Genomic DNA, 14946 nt, shown 5'->3' with positions numbered 1-14946 from the left:
ACCGTCACACTGGTCATTAAAATTTGTCGCAATAGTAATAGGCTTGCTTGTGAAGATTATTGTAAATACCTCATTTAGACAAACTTTCAAAATTGACAACTTGATGCATTTAGTAATTTTTTACAATAAAAATTGGTCTCGAAGCACTTGCACTGCAAAGGCTTGGCATCGAAATATGACACTCTAATTCATCTAAGATTATCATTTAAACTAAAACCAGTGTTACTGTAAAATGAATCCGGTATCCATCTTCAGCAATTAAATAAAGATTTATATATTTCATTTGCAAAATAGAATATACAGAAACTTTTAAAATAGATCTTGTTAAGTTGAACCAAGTTGGTTTCAGAAACATAGACCGCTTACATACATTTCAAATATAGGTATACTGATGAGGGTATAATTATATGTGCAGAGATGACCATCACAGTCGTTTCTTTTTAGTGTTTGTACACTAAAAAGAAATGTAAACACTAAAAATACACAGAAAACACTAAATGGAAATGTATAACTATACTTCCATTAACAGCTTGTGCCATAAACATAAACCTAAGCTGGTAGGAGATTTGAATATAAAATACAGATTTCACACAAAATATTGTAAACTATGTGCTTCTATTAAACTAATGGTTAAGTTAATATTCTTGTAAAGTATTCTTGTCGCTTGTTATTTTTTTACTAAATAACGAGTAGGCAGTAGATAAAAAAAATCTAAAACAGCAGAACCTAAAACAGAGACGTTGAATTTCAAATGACAATCAGAAAGTGTGGCACCAGCTAGTCCAGCAGGGGCGGATAAAAAAGCCTTAGAACTGCACCACTACTATATTTCCGTTAGCAATTTGGGCCATGAACATAAACCTAAACTGATAGCAAGTTTAAATTTAAACTTATATTTTATACAGTTTACTGTAAAGTATGTGCTTGTCTTAAACTAATGATTAAGTTAATATTCTTTTAATGTAATTTTGTCAATTGTTATTGTCTTACTAAATAACAAGTTGGCAGTAAGTAGCAAAAGCAACCATAAAAAATAACTAATTTTGTGTTTAAATTATAAGTAATATGTTATTTTAAAATTAAAATGTTTGAAATTAGTATTAAACCTAAAACACATTTTTCTAATTATAATGTCTTACTTTAAAACTTAATATATAACGTATCGCATTATATCATATTATATATATAATAATATTACTGCTTAATATTATTACTGTATAGTATGTGCTTGTCTTACACTAATGATTAAGTTAATATTCCTTTAAATTACTCTGTTCACTTGTTATTTTCTTACTAAATAACGAGTAGGCAGTAAATAGCAAAAGTAACCATATAAAATAATTAATTTTTCTTTTAAATTATAATTATTATGTTATTTTAAAACTGGGATGTTCAAGATTGGTATTAAAATTAAAACACAATTTTATAATTATAATTTCTAACAAGACTTCAAAACTTAATATATATTGTACATGTATCACATTATATATATACAATATTATTACTGATTTAATATTATTATTGGTTAGAAAAACGGGTATATTAATGGTTTTTCTTTTCCATAGCTGGGGATGTGTTAGACCAGTTTCTTTCACCGTGGTCAGGCCTACCAATACCCAATAAAAAGACTGTTAAATAACAGAGTATCAAAACAGATTCACAAACACTTACTGCAGCTAAATGAGTTGAAAAATCCATTACGGATCTTTGTAAAAGATTTGATTATTCAAGAAACATTAAATACAGCTACCAAAGGTAAACAAGCATTAGTGGATGCAATTAAGATGTGCCTAATTAATTTTAAAATGAAGCAAGTTGACTCGCTCAACATTAAGAATATAGGATATAAATAACTTCATGATCAACCGAACAATACTTTCACAATTTACATCAAATTGTTACATATATGGCTAACAATAGAATCATTGTAGAAGTCAAACTTATTATCTATTTGTTGGAACTTTCTAACATAGAAATAAATAACACTATTGTTTCTGTATCTGTGGAAATATAGCTACTAGCAGTTTTAAGAATGCCAGCTATGCTGGAGCTCCCTATACTTGATGCAAGTTATAGCTATGCGTTGGCACATTCCGTACAACATTCCGTCAATCGTGAAGTTATCAGTTGATTGGACTAGTGTAAAAGGTTTGTAATTTTGGTTGCATTTGATGACTCTGCATAAAATTTTAGATCTGACATTTAAGTTAAGAAACCAGGAGGTTATATCTTACTTATTAGGAATTCGAAACTGACATTTAAAGTAGCAAACGAAGAAGGTGCATCTGGAATAGCGCAGTGCAGCTTAATTTTAGCTGCCGAGCAGCCATTCGTTGCTGTCATGGAAGGATTGAAATGGTTTAACTACAGCTTCTTCATCCTGCTCACATCTGTTATAATAACAGACATCGTTTCTGGTGAGTTTATACCTAATATGCATCGCTATAAATTTAAAGTGCAGAATATATTCAGTACCAAAACTTCGGTAAAGCTTTTGATAGATCAATATTGCTAGCTCCATAGACTTTTTTTATTTACATAAATGACAACCAAAGTAGCAGGATAGTCCAATGAGACTATCCAATAGCAGGTAGCTATTGGATTGTCTGATTTCATAGTTTGCTTCTTCAGGAATAATTATTGTAAGGAATAAGAATTCATAGAACTAAGAAAAGTGATCTAACCAAAGCTTAGGTAAAGCTTTGGTTAGATCAATATTTCTAGTGTGGTAGACGTCGGGTGATGACTTTTTAATTTTTGTAAATATTTAAATGTGTCTATATCTTGTATGTTGTGTTTGATCTTTCTTTATTATATTGTTTATAACTTGTTCGTTTTACTTATCGCTATTATGTTTTGCTTTCATTGCATCACTGTTGTAATCTATTATAGCCATGCCAACACATTATCAACTGCATTTTATTTATTTTATTTATTTTTATTTTATTTATTGTTATACAACTTTCTTTAATCAGTTCCATTATCCGGATTGGGTGAATATGTTGTATATAAAGGAGCTCAGCTGGTTTGAGCAATATTTGTAAGCTTTAAGGCTTATAGGTTTCTTTTCCTTTATCAAACAAATGGTAAAAATCATACTCATTATCTTTTGTTCATGTGACAGTTTATATGGTACCAAAGTGAAAGCCGGAAAATTCCTTTACATTAGTTTTATGAAGTCTTATTACTTACAATAATTACAGCCAAAGTAGCAACTAGTAGTATGTACTATGAATCTGTGCTATAGTTCGATGAAGGTCGGTGATATAAAAAGATAAATTACCAATTTTTATGAAGGCCTGATTATTTGTCATATTTATAAAATAACTTTATTATTCAGAAGCCTTATTTGTAGTATTTACATTACATGCAAAACATCTGGATGAAAGTCTCAGTGTATCCACTTTTAAAGTGGTTATTATATTGCCAAACAGTGTATATCATGACAATATGGGAGCATAGTTTTTAATTAATACCTTTATTCAGTTAAAAAAACAAAAAGTCATACATGCAAAATCAGGTTGGAGTTTGGATCATGGGTTGGACCCCTTACACCGAGAAGAAAAATAATTGAGACCATAAATACATTGGTTAGGCTTCAATGAACAGCCATACAAAACTTCAAGTCAACATGTTTAAAATTGACAAAATGACTGTGTTTTAAAGATTGAAAACACTGAAAAAAAGCAAATAATGAGAAAACCATGCCTAAAGTTTGGGAATAGAAAACGAATGATCTGTTTATAGTTAAGGCAGCTGGATTGTCATGAATACATCTCATACACTTTTAAAACCCTCCTTGTTGAAGATGTATTATCATCTGGTGCAGCCGAGCTTTTTTTTGCCTTAGCAGCAATTGCTATAGGTTCCGCTACCTTGTTTCCACGTACCACCCGGCAGCGATCAATACCTCAGGTATACTTGAATTATATAGGAAACATGCTTTTTTGAAGAAAAAAATTTGAAAAAAAAAATACTATTTTGAGGGTGCCTTCTAACCTTAAGGCATTGCAGCTAACTTACGACAAACAGTGAAAATGGGAACATGTGACCAATATCAGTAATCTTGGTTCAAGATAAATTTTTCTAGAAGATTAATACTTAAAATCCTACGTCAGCTATTGTTAGAACTCAATGTTTTTTGATCTTCACCTGTATGAGTTCAGTCAATAATTTTCTTTATTATAAGGTTAATCTGTGTCATGGAAGTTCTGATATTAACCATATTTAGATTTGATTTTTCTGTTTATGTTATTCACTTAGTAAACCACTTGAAACCGTTTCTTCTAGATTGTGTAATACTACAAATTAAACAATGTAGATTTCCTTTGTTATATAATTGTATTTGTGAATTATGTTAACATTAAAAGTTAAACGTGTGATTATCATGAGTATATGTTACAAGTTAGGGCTCACTGGGTTCTCACTTCAAAAAATATCGATAATAAGCTGCAAATATTTCCATTTTACAAACTATTCTAGAAAATAATTCTTTCAAAGAATTGTGAAACGTATTTGTTTATTTTATTAGTGTTTAACAATTTATTGTTGTTTTCTAATTTTAGTATACTGAATAAAAATTAAGATTTTTGAAGTAAAAGGTTTACTCAAAAATGTGAAAATTTGAAAGTTTTTTTTAATCATAATTCATTATGCAATACTATGGAAAAGCATTAAAATATTTAAGAAACATCCATTTTTTGGGAGTTTCATATTATTAAATGTGTTGATTGAACTTAACATCATGGCATGTAGATTTTATGAAGTTTGTTTTTGTTGTCTCTAGTTACATAAAACAATTACAATTTGTATTCATGTACTATCAATCTAGTATTTAGTATAAAAGAGTAGTGGTATATTGTGGAGTTGTGCGGGAGCTAAAATGCATTGTTTTTTTTCTGATATATAAATATAATATTTATTCTTGTGCTGAATAAACTAGCATTAACAGCAGCTGAGTATAAAGTTACTTTGTTTACTGTAAGTTGACTATAAAACTCAGCACTAATGGTTATTGTACAGATGAGCTTATCTTGTTTAGTTGTTTTATATAATACATTGTTGTTCTTTTATGTTTGTAGGATATGAAGTTAAATTGTCTGTAGATTCCACGGGGTATCCTTCATTCTACAGAGATGAGTCAATTACTCTGACATGTACCACTAGTAGAAATGCAGATGTTACTAATATCTACCTGGTTAATGGTGTCAGAGTAACAGACGATAGGACTGCTTGTTTATTTGATGAAAGGGATAATGGATGGGCACCTAGTAATTTTGTGAACACACCAGGATTTTCTACAATTGATCTAGCTTACTGTGATGCTGCTGCCGCTGCCGCTCCTCCATTGATCTTTTCTGCAACAGGAATTGTATCAAATGTCTTGCTTAGTGCTAGCTTTGTTTGTATCGCTGACTTCTCAGGGCTGCGTGTGAACTCTACATCATTTTCTATCCCAGCAATTCGTGGTGAGTTCTTGGTACTGCTATGCACTGATATTTCTTTTAAGCTCACTTTTAACATGATAGCAGAGCAAGTCACTTCGAACCTGACTGTTTATGTCTATACTGTTGCAAGTTAGTTAAAATACCTTCATAAGAAACTATTGTAACTCATTTACCTTCTTTGACTCTCGATGACTGTACCTATGAAAGTTGTTCATAGTTGTTTATGTGACATTTGTTGCTTTTTGTATTTTTATTATACAGTGTGATCAGGCTTGTTGCTGTGCAATAGGTTAAACAAAATGGGAGTAGTTGGTGTTTACGTTGATTATGTAGAGTTGAGCTGGTTGTTCTGGTTATGTTCTTTTGCATTAAAAACTGTGTATTATCACTTATTAAGAAAACTTTGAAGGCTTTTCATCATGCAAAGCCTTTCTTTAAAATATGGTATGGGCTTGATGATGCACAGTCTCCAATGCTAGGTAATTATTAAAACAGACAATGTTTTTCTGACTAAAACCAGATAAACTTTGAACTAAGCTTATATGCATATGGTACAGTCTTTTTATAGCTTTCCAAAAGCTTGAAGTTTTCCAATAGTTTTAAAATTATTTTAGGTGCAAAATCAAATATTTGCTTTGAACATCATTTTAAGGTAATAATTGTAGGTAGAGGCTTGGCAGTATAATTATTCAGATATATTATTATAAAATGAATGTTCAGTGCACTCACACCCAAGTGATTTATATATTTATATATACATACATATATATATATAGTGTATATATATATATATATATATATATATATATATATATTTTTTTTTTTTCAAAAAGATTTTTTGTCAAAAATCTTTTTGAAAAAATTACTAAATTTTTTTTCAAGATTCCCGTAAGAATAATTTTTACCGATCTAGACGCTTTCAAAAATTCTACACTCAGTTAATACAAGAGAAAAAATCTAGCGCCAGAATTGTAAATATCTAACACAACAAATGGACTAAGATAAAATGGCAATGAAGTACCTTGGAAAGCATTTGCTTCGCCTGGCAGAAGGAGTCATCGAGCCAGCTCGAAATATTTATTTTTTATTTGATAAAACTCAGTCAAGAGTTCTGTCTTACACCAAAAATATTCACGATCACAAAAAACACCATTGCTTTATAGGTTTCTTTTTCATCAAATTTTAATTAATTTTATATGTTACTTCAATTTCCAATGAGACAAACTACTGGTCACAGCTTTAGCAAAGAATTATATTTCACAGGTATTTCTAACTGCATAAATGTAGTATGAGTGAGAGAGCACCAGTTCACAACATTTTCTTGTTATTATACATATATATATATATAATATATTCATAATGTATATTTATGTATGTATATATATATGTATATACATATATATATACATACATGTTAGCACCAGTAATCCATAATCTTCCAGCTATGAAGTTTTAGTAACTTTAATAGTTCTAGCTATATATAAGTAACCAAAGCAGTAAAATAAGCAAGCACGTGCAAGCGTGTGTGCGTGCGTGCGTGCGTGCGTGCGTGCGTGTGTGTGTGTGTAGATGGGTAAATGTTTGGTGAGTTGTTTAGTTTGGTTATCACTAAATGTATTATTAATGATCTCATTTATGATGTCAGATGATGACATTTATGACTATTTACATATACTGTATACACATATATATATATATATATATATATATATATATATATATATATATATATATATATATATATATATATATATATATATATATACAGGCCAGATAACGCAGTTGCTAAGGTATCGGGACCGTGATCATTTGGTCTTAGGTTCACACCCCAACCACTGCACCCTTATTTTGGTCTTTTGACAAGACCTTTGCTTGTATAATGTCGACAAGCTCTATGATGAGTGCAACAACAAAAAAAGCCATGCTGGCTCCGACGTCACCCGGCCAAACAAGGTCCGCGCTGCATGTAGCTGAACCAGGACAAGGCAGTGAAAAATTGGCTACTGGTTCAAAACGGATGAAATCAGTATCAGGACTCGAACTGATAACACAGACTTTATGAGTGAACCTCGAAAGTGGGGCTACATAGAAAGGATGCATCAGCTGTAAATAAACATGCACCCTGAACTGCCACTAACCACTCTAGCAACTTGTAGCTCAGAGCAGTAACATAATCAAGCGGCATCTCATATCGGAACTTGAGGTAGATGAAATTAGTGAACAGTTCAACTACGTAACCTCGCTAAACGAGGAGTACAAATCAACACACACAGTCACAGATACACAATCTTGTGTTGACTCACAGGTTGAAGAACGCATGCACTTTGATCTTGACCCAAGGGTAAAGGAGCTTGCGGAAACATCATCAACAAGATGCCAGCTGCTAATGATTATGGAAACAGGGTACCACTACAAAGAATTAGCAAGGCCCATAGCTTGGCACTGGAGTCGATCTCAACTGGATCAACCAGTGAGACTAATGCCCTAATCTACAGTACGGCAACCGTCGTCTTGGAAGATATGGGTATTAAGCCACTGTCAACAAGGCTTCAAGCTATTTTATCTTGGCAGCTGAGGCAACAAAATAAGATCAAAGACTTACGCAAAAAAGTTGGTAGGCTCAGTGACAGATCTAACCGCAATTTGGAGCATCCAAAAAGGGAAGCCACAATAAAAACTTTAAAATCTGCCAAACAGCAGATAGCAGCACTTTCGGCACGACTGAAACGGTACACCAAAAAGCGGGATAACAAGAGAATGAACAAACTGCTCATCAACAGTGGACATCAAGTGCAGAGCACAGCGTATGAAAAACTGGGCAGCACTTGGCCATGACATGATTCAAGCTTTTTGGCTGAAGAAATTGACATCACTTCGCACTAGAATGGCTAAGCAAATAGAATGCCTAATAGAAGAATGCGACCATCCGTAATAGCTGACCAAAGGACTTCTGATATAAGATCCAAAGCAGAGGCCAGTTCCCAAGAACTATCGACCAATAACGTGCTTGGCCACCACCTGGAAACTGCTCTCAGGAATAGTTGCAGACAAACTGGAAGAGCACATGAGTCACTATATGGCCAGTGCTCAGAAAGGAATTGTGCGCAACACCCGAGAGGCCAAGCATCAGTTACTGGTTGACCGGACAGTCTGTCAAGACAACAGGAGAAAGCATACCAATCTTGCCATGGCTTGGATCGACGACAAAAAGGCCTATGACTCAATTCTCCATTGTTTGATACTTGAGTGCCGAGTGTCTGAAGTGGCGAGTGTAAACATTAAGCGAGGCATCTATCACGGTGAATCCTTATCAACGCTGCTCTTCTGCATATGCCTAAACCCTCTAAGTAATATGGTAGAGAAGACTCAATATGGGTACCAGTTTTAAAGTGGCACAAATATCAGCCACCTCTTTTATATAGATGACATCTAGCTGTACACTAACAAAGAGAGGGACATTGATTCGCTAATACACCTCACTCAGGTATACAGCAAGGACATCAGGATGGCCTTCGATATTGAGAAATGTGGAAGGCTAATTCTTAAGAAAGACCAGTCTATGCTCACAGATGGCCTGAATGCAGAGAAATTGGCACAGAATGCCAAATGGTACTATCAAAGATATAAAAGAAAGGTGCAAGTATTTGGGGATCATGCAAAGCAACGTCAACCATGAAGCCGTGGTACGTCACAAAGCCATTACTCAATACAAGAAACGCTTTTGACAGGTTCTACAAAACCAGCTCAATGCCGAAATTAAGTCATGGAAACAAATACCTACGCACTGCCAGTAATGTCATTCAGCAGGCATAACAAAGTGGACTGAGGAAGTCCTCAAGGACACAGATATAGCAACCCGTAAACTGCTGACCATGTATTGAGTACTCAACCCAAAATCTGATACTACTAGATTGTATCTCGATAGCAAAGATGGCGGTAGGAGACTCAGAAGTGTACAGCAGACAGTGAAAGAAAAAGAACAAAGCATCAAAGCATCAAAGCCTATGCAGCCTCCATGGCCACTTCAGATAAGTTGCTAGCTGAATTTCAATTGGCTGCTCTGACATTGGAGCTTTGCCCTGATTAGGAAATTGACTGGCACACGAAACCTCTTCATGGTGTTTACCACCGACAAATATCTAAGGTTGGCGATCTTCACCAGACATATATGCGGCTGAACAAAGGAAAGCTGACGGCCAATAAAAAGTCCGCTACTCATGGTATATATATATATATATATATATATATATGTACAATATATGTATATATATGCAACATATATATATATAGAAATATATACATATACAACATATATATACATCATATACAGTGAAACATGGATAACTCACCCTCGGATATAGCGAACACATGGTTAACCCGAATGGATTTGCTTGGTCCGTTCCCACGCAATGATAAATGGCTCTATATAACTCGAACTCAACACTGTTAATTCGAACTGTTTTTTGCCCAACGGCTACCGAAACGGTTGCTATCGCTTTAGAAAATCACTTTATTCCAAGCCATAGAGGTAAACCTCAACTTTTCGTAATTCATAAGCGTTGTTATTACCACCATCGGCAAAATATTTTTGTCAACGACTTTTCTAAAGGTTTGGTGAAATTTGATTTATACCAAACATCTGCGTAGTGATCACCCTTCGGAAGCGAGGTAAAGTGAGGTAATCTTTGAATAAACTTCAAGAAAAATCGGCAAAATTGATTGAGGGTAAAACGCTCAAAAGAAAAAGATGTCTTTTCTTTTGAGCATTTTAACAACAATCAAGTTTTGCCAATGTCAATCTAAAAAACGTCCTGGCAATAACATCACCTCAAACAACGAACCAATCTCAAGTGATAAAAAAATCTCTATACTTTTTGATAAAAACGTTTTAAACTTTACATTAGAAGCATTTAATTTGAAACGAGGCATTTGTGCTTTTGCTTTATATTATAGTTTGTATATGTACTGATGTCTTTTCTTTTGAGCATTTCAACAACGATCAAGTTTTGCCAATGTCAATCTAAAAAATGTCCTGGCAATAACATCACCTCAAACAACGAACCAATCTCAAGTGATAGAAAAATCTATACTTTTTGATAAAAAACGTTTTAAACTTTACATTAGAAGCATTTAATTTGAAACAAGCCATTTGTGCTTTTGATTTATATTATAGATTGTATATTTACATGTATCTACTAATAAATAAGTAAATACATGGACTTGTGACAGTGCTCTGATAACTTGAACGCTCTGATAATTCGAACACTTTTGCTCGGTCCCTTGAAGTTTGAGTTATCAGAGTTTCACCGTATATATAAATGTACAACATACATATATATAAATATACATTTACATATAAATACAGAAACGAACTATATATAAATATATATATATATATACATGTATATATATACATATATATATATATACACATGTATATATATACATGTATATATACATATATATATATATGTATATATATATACATATATATATATATATATATATATATAGTCAAATTAGATTGAATAGGAGGCCACTTTGAAAAATATATCCACGATATAGGGCTTTCGGATAATAGGAGGCTTCTGATAGGAGGCTTCGCTAGAAACATGCTTAAACAACTCTACTCGTCATGCTGATCGCATACGTATCTATTTTGCATTTTGCATAAATTTTGCCGGAGAGTTCAACATTTTGGAAAATTTTGCAGGTTAGGAGGCTCTGTAGTTTGAAATGGAGGACCTCCCATTAGCGTAAAATTTGAAAATTTTTATACAAAATTCTGAGTTGTCTTCTCTTTTGCAAGAGAAGTTATCTTCTCATTAAATTCAGGGCCTCCTATTATGTTTTTATATCTTGAATTAGATAGTCCTAGTTCCAAGCTCTACTTCTTCTTTTTATATAAATTTAGCTAACTATGATATTTAGTTTGGTTCTTTTTACTTGTAATGAACCTTTATTGCATCATTTAATTTTCTATCAATTGGTTAAAAAGGCAAACTAATCCCTGAAACCCCATTTCAGGGATGTTGCCAACAGAACCTAAGAAAACCGATTTGCAGGCACATCTGTGTGTGCTTTGATCTAAAGTTTATCATACGTATTATTCATAAAATTGAAAACTTATGCTTTCCCTTAATAGCTTGTTAGTCGGCATGCATGGCAAAAACAAGCACTTTGTCCATTTAAAAAAAGTTGTAATAAGTTGCAATAAACGCTAGGATGGTATTGACCTCAAGTAATTGGTATTGAAACCATCCTAGTTGTCAAATAGAAAACTTTTAAAACGTATATTAATTAAAACAGTGCATATATTCATGCTGCCAAATATGCCTGGTAGAGTCAGAGACACCCAATTTTTAAAGCATAAATGTCAAACATGGGAGATTTGCATACCTGTGGCCACATTTATTACTTATAAAATTTGATTTAGTCAATTCATTGCTACTGAGTGTAAACTGGGAAATATAGCATATGTGGGGCCCTTTGGATTATAAAAGGTTTCAGATAAGAGCTTTCGATGAAACCATGCAGTAACATTGAACACACTGTGCAGATTGCATGCATGTATATCTAACTCGCATTTATCAACATTGGTCAGCATATTTCTTTAAAAAAGCCCAAACTTACTCAAAAGGAAAAAAATTGACTCTTTAAGCAACCCCGTCAAGGAGTTGAGTTTACAGAAAAGGAAAGCTCAATATAAGTACGTCAAACAAATTGCTCAGGTGAGTGCAACGGTGACAAATAAAATATTCTTAAAACACAATGAGTTTGTATAAATCTAAAAGTCTTTAGTGCAAATGGAGCAACCTATCAAAAGCAGGCCAAACAGCTGTTACATTACCAAAAGATTAAAAATCAAAGCATTCACAAGAATACCATAAAACATTTATCAACAAAAGTGGACTATTTTATTTCTGTCAAATAAAGCTGTAGAGCTTCAAAACACTGAGCTCTATAATTGTCTTGCAAATTGTGCGACCATCTCCTGGCACCTCGAGTATAATGTGTGAAGTTGTGGTAGCTGTAACTAATGGCTCTGCACAACGTTTAAAATATGATTTTAGCTAGAGATCTTAGAAGCTATTCGCAAGAGAACTTTGTTGATTGTAGACACGCCCAGCTACAGAAAGAACTTTAAGGTTGGATGTCATTCCAGTCACTTGATGCCTTTTTGGAAATTGAACATCAACTTGTTGTTTGAAGGTTAGGTAATCTAGACCACTTTGCCTTCACTGGTAAATATGCTGCTCTACCTGCAAAGGAACCAGTTATTAACATGTTAGTATAGTTAAAAATTAGGAGAATGTTGAACACTACTCATTTTACAGACTTTCCCAAGATATCAAACCAGCTTTAAAACACTACTGACTAAAAAGTGTGCTCCATCATGTTGTTTTAGAACGCTTAGGAGATTGGCCAGAAACTTGAAGAGTAGGCTTTTGCAGCTAGCTATATTGGTGGCTGTACTAAATGTAGGTCACACAGAAGATGCTTTCCTACTGAAACTCTGCATAATTATGTTTGCCCTAAAGAGATTGCAGTTCTCACTATGTTGATGTTATGCCTAAAAAAAATTAACCTAGTAAGCCTTAAAAAATTCTTGTTTCGATGTTGTTAACACAAGTTAACTCAATAAAAGTAAAAAACAACAAACATTATCATTAATGCTTTCTTTTAAGCTAAAGCTTTTTTGTCAAACTATTAGGTAAGAATGGTATCTTTTAAATATAAAATGTAATGAATAGTTGGGTTAAGAAAAGCTTTATTTTACAAACTAATAATTACAGCGTTACCATTCCTCTTATTTTTAAGCAAAATGCACCAAAATCTACAACATTTTACACATTCAGCCTGTACTGTGATGAGAACCGTGTCTGTCCATATAAAGCCACCGTTGGATAATGGAAAAATATTGCATCCCGCTGGATTTGAACTTGCAACATTTACCTTGATAGACTGACCCTACAAAAACTATGCTAATTAACCTTGTAATAATTTGCAATATTTGAATGTATAATTATTGCAACTGATAGTCTTTTACAGCATTCTACACTGCCAGGGTATTTGTTGGTACAAGCCAAGTTGATTCAAAATCTTGAGCTGAGTAAAATTCCTAACTGTCTACACGGTCAATTTTTTCCATGCACAGATTGACTATGAATTGTATAAAAGTCCCTTTTCATTCAGTTGGCCTTTAACACTGTAAGGTTGGTGTGTATGAATATGCCTTTCACTGCAATGCATACATGTACAAATTAAGCATAGGGTTACTGCCAGGTTACTCTGCAAAGCAGAGTTGTCCTCTCGTGCACTCCAAACAAATCCTAAATATTTAGGATTATACATTAATCATTAATTATATAGACATTATTGAAATTCTTTAAATAGTTTAGAAGTTTCTATTAAAACAGATTTTCAGCTTTGTTTACACCATTTAGTCTCTGCTTATATGATAAAGCTACTCTTTGCCATTAGCATGTCTGTGCAAATGCACTCGTTTATAACAGTTCATCTTCGTAGACTATTTGAGATGACCAAAATAAATTCTAGGTCAGCAAAAAATTTAACTCTGATGCTCATATCAACTGATTTGAAAATTAAAAAACATTCAGTTTTGAAGGTAGTAAACATGAATTTGGAGATCAAACAGAAGGTGAGGTGAATAAAAGCCACAAAAGACAGGCTGATACTTGTTGCGGCTAGCTAACAAAGTAAAATCAGTGTCTGTATGACTTATCATTTATCCATCGTCGGGAAGAGCTTGGGAGCAAGATAGATTTTGATGAGACTAGATATCATGACATTCAGCTTGGTATACAGACGGTCTCCAACCTACGAACGAGTTACGTTCCGAACAATTGTTTGTACAGTGAATTTGGTCGTAAGTTGCTTCAGTGCTATATTTTGTATTATACCTTATGCTTAAGGCCTACATGTATATAAGTATATTGAAGGTTTATATTAGTATGTTTAAGGCTTGTATAAGTAGCCTGTAAATTGGTTTGTACTGAAAAAACTTTTTAATAAAATGGAGAGAATACTGTGGTGGACGCCGGGCCATGACACAGCATTTCTTATTGATCGTATGTGTTGTCCTTTTTTATTATATCGTTGTTTTAATCGTTATGCTAGAACTTATCTTTGTTGTCCTTTTTTATGTGTCGTCCTTTTATTATACCGTTGTTTCACTCGTTATGCTATTGTTATATCTGATATCATGTTATAACACTATCATTTATCGTCACTTTTATTGTTGTCATACCAACTCGCTAGCGATCCTATTTATTCACCTTGTTAGCCGGTGTTCTCACCGTTTGCCGTTAGGACGGAACAGTTGATATTACTGAATATAACGGAGCGCTCTCATTTATTTGAGCAGAGCAGATAGATGTACGCTCCTCGAATAGTGAAATTTCCTTCGCTAATAAAAAAGCTGAATGAAACTACACACACTCTCTTCTTTTTATTTATTAGTCTAGATCGTGCCAAG

The sequence above is a fragment of the Watersipora subatra genome, chromosome 5, assembly GCF_963576615.1.
Source record: "Watersipora subatra chromosome 5, tzWatSuba1.1, whole genome shotgun sequence".
Lineage (NCBI taxonomy): Eukaryota > Metazoa > Bryozoa > Gymnolaemata > Cheilostomatida > Watersiporidae > Watersipora > Watersipora subatra.
The sequence above is the reverse complement of the archived record's forward strand: the minus strand, read 5'-3'. Positions refer to the sequence as shown.